This window comes from Podarcis raffonei, chromosome 14 (genome assembly GCF_027172205.1).
Source record: "Podarcis raffonei isolate rPodRaf1 chromosome 14, rPodRaf1.pri, whole genome shotgun sequence".
In the NCBI taxonomy this organism is placed as follows: domain Eukaryota; kingdom Metazoa; phylum Chordata; class Lepidosauria; order Squamata; family Lacertidae; genus Podarcis; species Podarcis raffonei.
In genome coordinates this window covers 31051794-31063165 of record NC_070615.1, presented here as the reverse complement: position 1 = coordinate 31063165, position 11372 = coordinate 31051794, and the positions used below count along the sequence as shown (strand labels likewise).

Sequence of the window (11372 nt, the reverse complement as noted above, 5' to 3'; positions counted from 1 at the left end):
GTTCGAATCCCCGCGGTGGGGTGAGCTCCCGTCTTTCGGTCCCAGCTCCTGCCCACATAGCAGTTCGAAAGCACCCCTAAGTGCAAGTAGATAAATAGGTACTGCTTTATAGCGGGAAGGTAAACGGCGTTTCCGTGTGCTGCGCTGGTGCTTGCTCGCCAGAGCAGCTTCGTCACACTGGCCACGTGACCCAGAAGTGTCTCCAGACAGCGCTGGCCCCCGGCCTCTTAAGTGAGATGGGCGCACAACCCTAGAGTCGGACATGACTGGCCCGTACGGGCAGGGGTACCTTTACTTTTACTTACCCTGTGAAGCAACAGAAAACAAGCTTGGTAGGATAAAAGTTACCAGACCAGGTCTGACCTGAAGTCTCCAGGTTTGCCAGGTGGCAGATGAATCTCCAGATGGGTGAAAGTGTTTTTAATCATCGTCAACAACAACAACAAGATTGTGCATGCAGTTTGCAAACTTCAGTCCCGCAGGTGCTGGCTGAAAATTATAGCGGTGATATTCCTGGTGGTCTGATGCCCTCCACTTCCCTTTCCCAATTAATCTCCGTCTTCAGGGCGCTCCAGTAACATCATCAGGGATTGCTCCCAGGTCTCAGATTTGGGCCCTGAAATCTGAGGTTCTGGGATGCTCCTTACCTGGCAGTCCTAAGTAGGAGACATTGGCCCTCTCCCACATATTCAGAGACCATCCAGGCAGCATTTTTATTGTGCATTTGTTTATTTAAATGTTTATAAATCTTTATTTTCATATTGTATATTGCAAGGCAGTACACCATCTAAGAACCCAATACAACCATTAGAAGAATAAGAACATCAGACATATCAATAAAAGCTGATTGGGGTGTTATTGTTTTGTTTGGATTATGTATTTTGTTTTTTTTAATCTTTTTGTTTTTTAACTGCCCTGAGATGTATGGATGATGGGCAGTATACAAAGTTTGATGATGATGGTGATGTTTGCTAAACTATGCATTTTAATTATGTTTAATTGCATTTTTAAAATTGATATTATTCTTGTTATGTCACTGCGCACTTTTATTTGTTTCTGAACCACCATGGTGTCTCTTCCTAAAATGAAAGGCCGTATATGAAATCTTTTTAATAATTTCTCTGTGTGATAAGAGTTTTGGCTCAAATCTCCATATGCCTGTGTGCATTCAAAACGTTGGGTTACATCCAATGTTCATTCTACTCAGAGTGAACTCATTGAAATCAATGGACATGGCAAATTTTAGTTTACTGATTTCTGAGTAACCCAAAATGCCATATAGCTCCTAAAAAGCTGTCCTCCATTCAAACGCTTCTTCTTTCCTAGCTCTGCTCCTTTCAGAAACCTTTTGGAGGAGAGGCAGAGAAACTGAACAAAAGCCAACCAAGTTACCCATGACAGCACTCGCTCCCCGCAAAACCCAGTCTCAGGAAGTGGCCTTATTCCACCCCAGCGCTATGCCCTAGTGGAGGGTATTTTGCTACGAATGATGAAATCCCCAACTTAGTTCAGACAGAAGATGTGTCTTCTCCCTCCTTCCTGCCTCCGCCCCACACCCCTCGCATGAAACGGTCCCCTGATCAAAGCTGCGGGAATGACTGGCACACAGTAATGAATACCCATCCATCCCGAGCTGAGAAAAAGGGGCCCGCATCGAAGGCAGGGCCTTTTCTTCGCAAGAGGTTTTCCCAGCTTGAAACTCCACTGTCTGTCAACTCCAATGATATGGCTGGCACTGGGGCTCTTTCCACTGTATTGCATTCTTTTATGTTTGCGAGAGTGGGGGTCGGAGAAGAAATTCTGAAGAAAGAACTGAAATGAAACTTTTAATACTGTAACATTACAGAAGCCAGTGGAGGGCCCAGGGTGAGGATACAGCAGCATGAGAATAAAAGGGGGAAAGTGGGGTAGGGAGAAAAGAATGAGATTAATAATATGAAAACACACATGCACCAAACAGAAAAACTCTGTATTATAGTCAGAAACTTCTGGAGCATGGCAGGGAGAATCTTGCTCACAACGCCACATATTTAGAAGCTGCAGGCAGGCTGAAGATTACATTTTTCCTTCTAAGCTCTGTAGCAACAAGAGGAAAGACAGGGGGGGAAATATTTGAGGAAGCTTTCCTCACTCTATCACTGTAACACAAAAAATAAGAAGAGACTGCAGGATGATGCCAGTGACCCATCTACTCCAGCATCCTGTTCTCACAGTGGCCAACCAGATGCCTGTGGGAATCCCGCAAGCAGGATCTGAGCTGAACAGCACTTTCCCTTCCTGAGGTTTCCAGCAACTGGTATTCAGAAGCACCCATCATGGACAGAAGCCATTGATAACCTTCTCCTGCATGATTCTCTCTAATCTTTTAAAACCAGTGGTTTTTTTCCAGGGGATACTCAAGGGTTCACAGTACTGTTCACAGTTACTTACTGTAACAACTTCATGGTGAGTACTGGCACCTCTTTTTCTAGTTAAAAAAAAAGCACTGTTTAAAACCATCCAATTTAGTGACCACAACTGCCTCCTGTTCGAGCAAGTTCCACAGTTTAACTATGCGCTGCATAAAGAACTTTATTTTATCTGTCCTGATTCTTCCAACATTCAGCTTCACTGGATGTCCACAAGTTCTAATGTTATTGGGGGGGGGACTTTTATAATCCTCTTTATCCATGCCATGCATAAATTTGTCAACTTCTATCATGTCACCACTTACTCAACATAGGAACAGAGGAAGCTGCATTATACCAAATCTGAACATTCATCCATCTAGCTCAGTATGCTCTATGCATTCCAGTGTTTTGGGCAAAGAACATTGCCAGCCCTAACTGGAGATGCCAGAAATTGAACCTGGGACCTTCTGCATGCAAAGCAGATACTTTTCCACTGAGCCGCAACCCTTTCCCAACAGCCCTCCACTCCTCTGTCACATTCCGGAACCTGGACGTCACCATTTCATTCCGTTTGCTAGGACTGGCATCACCTGTAGATCCAGCAGCCAGGACAAATATGCCATCCATCCAAAGGAAGGGCTGATGTCGGGAATAAGTGGATCTTTGTGCCAAATTCAGTGGGTCACTCCTTATGTTCTTAAACAATGCAGGAACCACTCACTAGAAATTTTAAATCCCTCTTTTTTTTTTGTCTTTCGAAAAGAGAGGGGAGAGACAGAAGCTACACAGGAGATAGTGTGAAATCCATCTGTTCTTTTTATCTCCTCCTCCTCCTTTTGAATGAGGCTTTCTTCTTCCTTAATTTGATCCGTGTTGCTATCAGCAAAAAGAGCACTGAAAAGCCATACACCGCATTCAGCCAAAAGCAGATAATGGAGAAAAACTCATAGCCGGAAGAATTTCATACGCCGGTGATCCGATCTATCCTTTTCTTTTTGAAATGGAGTGGCTACTTGAGAACAATGCAAAAAAACCCTGATTCTATAGACTCACCTGACTACAGGTGAACATTTGCCCTAACTGGAGGGCATTTTGCACACCAGATAACATCCTCTTCCGTTATTTAGAAAAATGAGGCTGGGTTTGGTTTTTTAAAAAAATAAATAAGAAGTATAGTATCTGATTGGCAGGCCAGCCTGAGAATAAATAAATTTGTCATTCTTTCAGGGTAGGTGGTGGTGGGAAAGCAGATATGAAGTTGTGAATCAACATAGCATCCCTTTTCAAATGCAACGCTAAATGATGGTTTAGCATTACATGACTGAGCCTCAGGCTTGAATGATTTCTCCTCCCCTCTCCTCTGCTTCTACGTTTAAACTAACCACAGCTCCCCATTTTGTCCAAGTATGGGAGAACACCATAGTTTACAACCCTGACTTGTTCAATAACCATAGTTCAGACTATCCATTTCCCAAGATTGGACATTACAGGGAACCATAGTTAGTTTAAAACTGGAAGTGGATGCTTCTAGTCTTCTCCTTATGCAGCTGTGGCAGAGGAGGGCAGTGCAAAGTGTGCATGTTACACACCTAGGGTTACTTTAGAGATGGCACGGGGGAAAGATCACCAAAGAGTTGTCGTTCTGTATGCTCCAAAGGCAAGTGCTTAAGAACACTGATAACACAAGGGGCTTAAGTTTCAAGACAATGGTGTTCAGGTTCTGTTACCCACAATGGAACTTCAAGGGAAAAAACTTAAGTTACTCCAAAAGAAGTTACTGGAGCACTCCAAATCATTTGCTCGTGTATGTACACAGAAACTAGTAGATCTAGCTGAAAGATTTGAATAGATCATTGCAATGCCTAATCATTTGTATTTTCTAAGATTACTGTATAGAAGAAGAAGGAGAGTTTGAATTTGATATCCCGCTTTATCACTACCCGAAGGAGTCTCAAAGCGGCTAACATTCTCCTTTCCCTTCCTCCCCCACAATAAACACTCTGTGAGGTGAGTGGGGCTGAGAGACTTCAGAGAAGTGTGACTTGCCCAAGGTCACCCAGCAGCTGCATGTGGAGGAGCGGAGACGCAAACCCGGTTCCCTAGATTACGTGTCTACCGCTCTTAACCACTACACTACACTGGCTCTCTGGTATAAGCTTAAAAGGTAATATTAATAATATTAATAATATTAATAATAATATTAGAAAGGGGCATGGCTGTGGCTATCTTTAAGTGATCTGACACCTCTGAATTTGCCACTGTGCTGCTGGGAAGAACCAACCACTGAGTTCTACAAGGGCAAGGCAGACACTAAGAAGGAGAAAAATGACAGCTGCTACTATACCCTAGACTGGATAAAGGCAGGTGTGAGCCGGTCAAGGGCAGACTGAGACCAGTGAGGCAGTGGCCCATCGGGACTTACAGACTAGCCTCCAATGCCTAAAATGGTTTGAGGGGCAGAATATCAGTTTTGCAAATTTAATAAAATAATGATGATGATGATGATGATGATGCATCCCTTGGCTCTAAGGGTCTAGTCACTGAAAACAGGCACCCTAAGATGACAAGAGCATGGCTTCCAGTTTCAATTTTGTATTATAGCTACCAACAGGCCTGGCTGAGAATTGGTGCCAGAATCCCCATGTTGCATACAGTTTGTCTCACTTGCTTGAGCTATCTAGTACCATTTGTTCTATAAGCAGCACCCACACCTATATGTCCTGGGGTATGCACAGTTTGGAGAGGTGGGTGGCCTTTGCCTTTCAGCCAGAAGCCTGAACAGATGGTCTTCTTTGACTGCTCTTGCATTTATGGTGCTGAGTTGGGGAACCTCTAATTACCATAAATATTTTGTACAGTTTAAAGCTGGTAGGGGGGAGATAGGTCACAGAAGGATTTTCCTCCCTTTTTGGTGTGACCAAGATTGGACAAAAATAGATGTTTCCAGTTCACAGAAGAGCTCTCTCTGCTCTCCACCCAAACCAAAATGAGCTTGTCACCCCTTCGGCATGTCATTTGTCATCAAGCGGTGTATAATTATAATGGACTTTATTGACATTGTAACTATGAGTGCACAGGTGGTATTCATTTTCAGCACTTTAATTGAAGACAATGAAAGATCTTGTAATACGGAGCCGACATGGTGGATTAATCAGACTAGACCTCAGCTTTCAATAGCCATGACCTTCAGGTCATAAAATTACCGATCAGGAGTTTAAAAAAAAAATTATGATACAGAAGTGGAATACTATTGATTTCTTTTATTTTTAAACATAGAGCAAATGGAAAGATGAACTGGCTTGCTTAGTTTTCATGAGGATCCAAGGAGTAAAGCACCTTGATGGATACTAATAAGAGGTGCAAATATAAATTGTAATCCTTGTGTCAAATATTGCACACAGAAGCAAGATTTGCACAGGAATCTACCACTTAACCCAAACTGCCATACCCCAGCCTTGAAGAATGAACACACTTGCTTGGAATTCAACTCTATTTCAGTGAAGTCGATTTCATATAAACGGGGTTAGGTGTAGGGCAGGGACAGCCCAGAAGCTGAATAAGGCCATGACCTCTCCCTAGGCCACACACCTTCTCCCTAAGCCACACCCTCACTAGCCCTGTTTTGCATCCTCCTTGAGTGTCAGGACTCTGCTCTTGAATAAATCTATGTTGGCCATCATTATCTCCACCTTGGACCTGGCTCCTTAATATTAGCACCGGAATTGTCTCAAGGAACATGATTCTGAGGCCATGGAACTGAGGGGAAATAATAGAGAATCACAAATCATACAACCTGCAATGCTACTCATGGTGGCTTTATGATCCATTCATGCTTCAGTGTTCCTTGGGGGATCAGGAGACAAGCCATCCAGTAAAGCTAAAAGTTGGAAGATTCATGAGGGGCAACAAGAAGTCCTTCTTCACATAGCACATGGGATTTGCTACCACAAGTAGTATTGATGGCCACCAACTTGGATGGCTTTAAAAGAGAATTAGACATATTCATGAGAGATAAGGCTATCAATGGCTGCTAACCACAGTGGCTGTGTTCTACCTCCACTGTCAGAGGCAATTGGCCTCTGAACACCAGCCACTGGGAAGTGCGGGTTTGTGTGCTGGGGGGGGGGCAGCGGTGATGTTCTGCTAATGGCCTACCTGTGGGCTTCCCAGAAGCATCCAGTTGAGCACTGTCATGGGCGGACTTTGGTCTTTCAAATTTCAGAGGCACCCTGTGCGAGGTCAAAATTTTGCGCCTCCCCCACTTCCTTTCTGCTCAGTTCAGAACACCATAGTTGTGATGCCCTGCAGCACTCCCTAGGCCTGATGCCACTGCAACTAAACTGGTTGTACTGCCCTAAATCGTCCTCTGTCACTGTTAGAACAGGATGCTGGACTGATGGGTCTTTGCTGTGATCCAGCTGCAGGGCTTTTCTTAACTGAATAGATTATGCCTGGACTAGTCAGCGTCTCTTACCTAAGAACTAGAAAAGGCTGTGTCCTTGTCTCTAAAGGGGTTTACAGTTCTGCAGCAGTGTGGACAGAGATTTCATTGTCCTTGTCAAAGGCCCATTTTTTGTCATCAGCTGCACTGAAGAGACAACAGACAGTCTGACTGCTGTTTTACTGGAAAACCAAGTACCCTCTCTTACTGCGGCCCCTATCTCTCATCCATTGTCTTTGAATCTCCTGCCTTTCTGAGGCACCCTGCCCCATTCAATTTACAAGTCGCAATGCTTTTATTCCTCTGGTTACATTCACTTCTTCGTCCTGTCTACTTCCAACTGGAGAAATTAATCTGAATGACTGTGAAAAGGGACCTAAGCTGTTCATGAAATCATTTCCGAAGTAGGGGCTGCTATGCCAGACCCCTTCTGGGATGTCTCTGTCCACCACAGTGAGAAGGACAATTCCAGTCACTGCCAGTTCAGGAAGTGGGAGAAAAGTTCAGGAAGTGGGAGAAAAGACAAGGCTGAAACAAGTGTAAAAGAGGTAGCAAGAGAGACAGTGGCCATGCGCTCTATTTTACAGATGACACTTTCTATTTGTAGCCCATTCTAAAAATTAGAAGAGCCTGGCTGCTGGATCAGTCCAAAAGCCCAGCTCTCCAGCATCATCTTCCCACAGTGGCCAACCAGATGCCCCAATGGGAAGTCCTCAAGCAGAATCCACTAAGGATGGGGCAGGTTTTAGTCCAGAAACATCTGGAGGATACCATATTGGCTACCCCTACTGAACCTCATTTCACAAAGAGAGCTAGGAAGGGAGGCAAACACATCAGGACTGCTCCAGTAGGATCCGAATCCCACTGCAACATCAAGTGCCATGTTAACCCAGAAGGACCAAGCACCATGAGAACCTAAGAAGAGCCGGGTTCCCAGCATATGTCTTCCAACATCCTCTTCTCACAGTGGTCTGGAAAGCAGGGTATGGGTGCTTTGCCACTTGTGATTCCCAGCAACTGGTATTCAAACACATAGGCTGTGTTCGTATCATATATTTAAAGCACATTCTACTCCCATGCAAAGAACCCGAGGAAGTGTCATTTGTTAAGGGTGCTGGAAATTGTAGCTCTATGGTATGTACATAGCCATATCGCTTCTGATTCCCTTAAGAACTATATGAAGGAAGAGTAAGGCCCATTAGCAGTTAGCACCAGGACAACAGACTCAGCAGGCCCACAGGGCTCTTGGTCACAGTTCTCCCAGCTGTAGAGATATATAATTCTATTCTTCTAAATTTTCACCAGTAAGTATGTAAACCAGCATATGCAAAAGTGAAGCACACCTGTGTTCTCCCCCCCTTTTTTTGTGTGTGTGTGTGGCCTCCCTAGGAACAGGAGCAGGAAAATCCTCTTGGTGCTCAGCAAGCTAGCATGCTTGACCCAGAAGGAAACTTTTATGGGAATCAGAAAGTACCGTATGACATGTTCCACCCTATTATAAGGAAACCTGACTTCTTGACAAGCAAGGGAGAGATTTCACAACAGTTTACAAAAAAGAAGCTGTTGCATCTCAGTAGTAGGGCATATGCTTTGCATGCAGAAAGTCCCAGGTTCAGTCCCCAGCAACTCCAAGTGGGACTGAGAAAGATCTGTATCTGAAATCCTGGAGAGTCACTGCCAATCAGAGTAGGCAATATTGAGCTAGATGGGCAAGTGACCTGATATGGTATAAGACAGCTTTCTATGCTGATAGAGAGAAAAAGAGAACATGACCAAACACAAACCACATGGAGGACAAAGCTATCAATGGCTACTAGCCATTGTGGCTATACCCTGCTTCCACAGAGGCTAAATGCTTCTGAAAACCAGTTGATGGAAACCACATGGGGGAGAGTGCTATCATACTCAGGTCCTATCTGAGGGCTTCCCATAGGCATCTGGTTAACCACTAGAACAGAATGCTGAACTAGATGGGCCATTGGCCTGATCCAGCAGGCACTTCTTATGTTCTTACAAAAAAGGAAGGAAAGCCTAAAATGATGCTGAAAAGTATATGAAATATTAGACTGTTATAGATGGGTTTACAGTGCTCCCCCATCCCCAAAAGACCAGTATTGGCCTCTAGGTGTACTTATTGTCCCAGCCTGGTCATGATGCTGCAGAGATATAGTACCACACTCTTTTAAACTTATTATATGTATAATATACATATTTTTGCAGGTAATTTTTAGTACGATTTTGCATCTTAGTCACACATTTTAAAAAAAATACAAGAGATCGCCTGTGAGCAAAGCTTGAGTGGTTTGAAACAGCTAAATTCTGCATTTAAATCCGTTTGAAACAGATTCCCTCTCCATCCTTGCAACCAACTGTATTATCTGTATCTGCTGTTCAATAACCTCCAGATAACCTTAACGCTCTTTACCTTTGCAGACAGGAGATCATCCATCCTAAATGTCGTGGCTTTTTGTTTCCAGGAGCTGCAGTGAGTTAAACATCTATTTAAAAAATGTGTTACCTGTGTCAGAATATGGCTGCCATGTTGAGCCCTGAGCGTTTGACACCTGGCGTGTTTGGGGGAGGAGGCAGATGTTTTCTGATAGCGTTTCTGTTGCCGCTGCATCGAGAGCTACGCCAGCCGTGACCTCTGTGCACTCACCCCTGACTTCTTTATCAAGTCCAAGACACACACAATGTCTCGTCTCCATAGCTGTTCATATTCATCAGGGGCTGGTAGTTCTGACAAGTCAATGCTATTGTGGGGGAAGATTTAAAAGAGAGAAGAGGAGGGGGGATCACTTTCATGCCATTGTTGTCACATTTAAAGGGAGGGGGAGCAGGCACAATTTTCTTCCTGCATCAGAGATGCTGTTTCCGTGATGAGGAGGGCAAAGTCTCTCTGGCCATACAGCTGATCTGGGGAGCCAAGCATGGTGTGCGCTGAAGCAAGAATGGGTTTTTTGGAAAAGCTGGTTATGACGACGTGTCGAGAGCCAGACGGCCTTTTCATAACTGGCTTTCAACAGAAATTCATTTATTCAAATGAAAACCACACCAAGGCAGCAAGCAGCTGGCAAGTGTGTGCGCTCATTTCAATTCTAGGTGTTTGGCTGGTGCGGGAATAGGACTGGAAGAATGGCTGGGTACAAACCATACATTTAGAGCACATTGCTTTTTGCCCAAAGAATCCTGAGAACTGTAATTTGCTAAGGGTGCCAGGAATTATAGCTCTGTGCGGGGGTAAGCTATAGTTCCCAGGATTCTTTGGGAAGAAATAATGTGCTTTAAACATATAGTACGTATGAAGCCACCATTTCTAGTTATGACTGAAAATATTTGGAGGCTTGAGGCAGAAAATCCAAATAGCACACCACACTCCAATGGTGGTTTGAAAATATGTTAATAAACTGATAATTTGCTACCCCCTCCTGGTGCTGCCATCTCAAGTGGACTGCATCATCACACCCAAGTGGGGTGAACCCTAAGCATTTCTGAGCTAACTGTAAAACAATGCTTATATTTTAGTTACATTTTTATAAACTGGGAAGCGCCATAAATTGGTAATAATCTGTTCTGTATGCAAGAGGTCCCAGGTTCAATCCTCAACATCTCCAGATAGGGCTGGTAGAGTCCCCTGTCTGAAACACTGGCAGCACTGCTGCCAGTCAGTGTAGACAATACTGAGATGAAACAATGGGCTGACTCGGTATAAGTTTGCTTTTAAAGGGTACATTTTGACTTTTACACCTCACCCTTCTCCTTCTCACAAAAGCCGCCATCTGTTTAGGCCTGTCATAGGCAAACTTTGCCCTCCAGATGTTTTAGGACTACAACTCCCATGATCCCTAGCTAACATGATCAGTGGTCAGGGATGATGGGAATTGTAGTCCCAAAACATCTGGAGGTCCGAGTTTGCCGATGACTGGTTTAGGCCCTCCAGTGAATGAATGTGGAGGAAAAGGGTTGTCACCAATATTAGTTCTACTCAGAATACACACACTAGCAATAACTGACATGGCTAAGATAGGTTCGTTAACTTCAGTAGGTCTAAAGGTAAAGGTAAAGGTAAAGGTACCCCTGCCCGTACGGGCCAGTCGTGTCCGACTCTAGGGTTGCGCGCCCATCTCGCGAAGACACTTCCGGGTCACTTGGCCAGCATGACAAGCTGCATCTGGCGAGCCAGTGCAGCACACGGAAACGCCGATTACCTTCCCGCTAGTAAGCGGTCCCTATTTATCTACTTGCACCCGGGGGTGCTTTTGAACTGCTAGGTTGGTAGGTGCTGGGACTGAGCAACTGGAGCGCACCCCGCCGCGGGGATTTGAACCGCCGACCTGACGATCGGCAAGTCCTAGGCGCTGAGGTTTTACCCACAGCGCCACCCGCATCCCTTCAGTAGGTCTACTCTAAGTAAAAAGCATTCCACTTAGCAAAGATTCCAACTGAGAAAATCTTTTGAGTTTGGAATTTCGTTTACACCTGTGTATATTGAAACACTCATCCAGTCAAAAACATGCATTGCCAGAGAGCAGAAATATCTT

General features: G+C 44.5%; 1 long non-coding RNA gene across 2 annotated transcripts in view; it reads right to left on the bottom strand.

The window, feature by feature from the left end:
- Window positions 1-1813: 1813 nt before the first annotated feature.
- Window positions 1814-11372, bottom strand: part of LOC128402158 (uncharacterized) — an 11621-nt gene continuing 2062 nt past the window's right edge. For both annotated transcript variants that reach the window (XR_008327613.1, XR_008327612.1), the window contains exons 2-3: window positions 9350-9584; window positions 1814-2076 (exon numbers count right to left, since the gene is read on the bottom strand). This is a non-coding gene — a long non-coding RNA (uncharacterized LOC128402158). The remainder of the gene's footprint in view (window positions 2077-9349; window positions 9585-11372) is intronic.